This window comes from Corvus brachyrhynchos, unplaced genomic scaffold (genome assembly GCF_000691975.1).
Source record: "Corvus brachyrhynchos isolate BGI_N302 unplaced genomic scaffold, ASM69197v1 scaffold325, whole genome shotgun sequence".
Classification (NCBI taxonomy): Eukaryota; Metazoa; Chordata; class Aves; order Passeriformes; family Corvidae; genus Corvus; species Corvus brachyrhynchos.
In genome coordinates this window covers 1009380-1009762 of record NW_008238356.1, presented here as the reverse complement: position 1 = coordinate 1009762, position 383 = coordinate 1009380, and positions in this window count along the sequence as shown.

Sequence of the window (383 nt, the reverse complement as noted above, 5' to 3'; positions counted from 1 at the left end):
AATTACACATCACAAATCCCAAATCCCATTTCAAGAAAAACTTAACTACAGGGTACAATTCTGCTGCATTAGTGAGCTGTGGTAATGCAAACCAGGACCTGTTACTTCTAGCATGAATAAAATTATAATGAAATTAATTTACACCAAGTTTTCCAGTACAGCCAACTCCTGTAAAATCCATACACCACACTTTTCTGGTTATGTTATCAGAAGGGGAAATAATTGAAGACTTTGGCTTTTATTTTGAAGGCCAGAAGAATCTTTTGACATATTTGAATAAACCTTTAAAATACACTACTTCTAAAAAGATAAACCTACATGCTTATTTAACAACCTTAAATTAGTGTAAAAGGGCTTAGAAGAAGAAAAGTGGAAAAATTAAG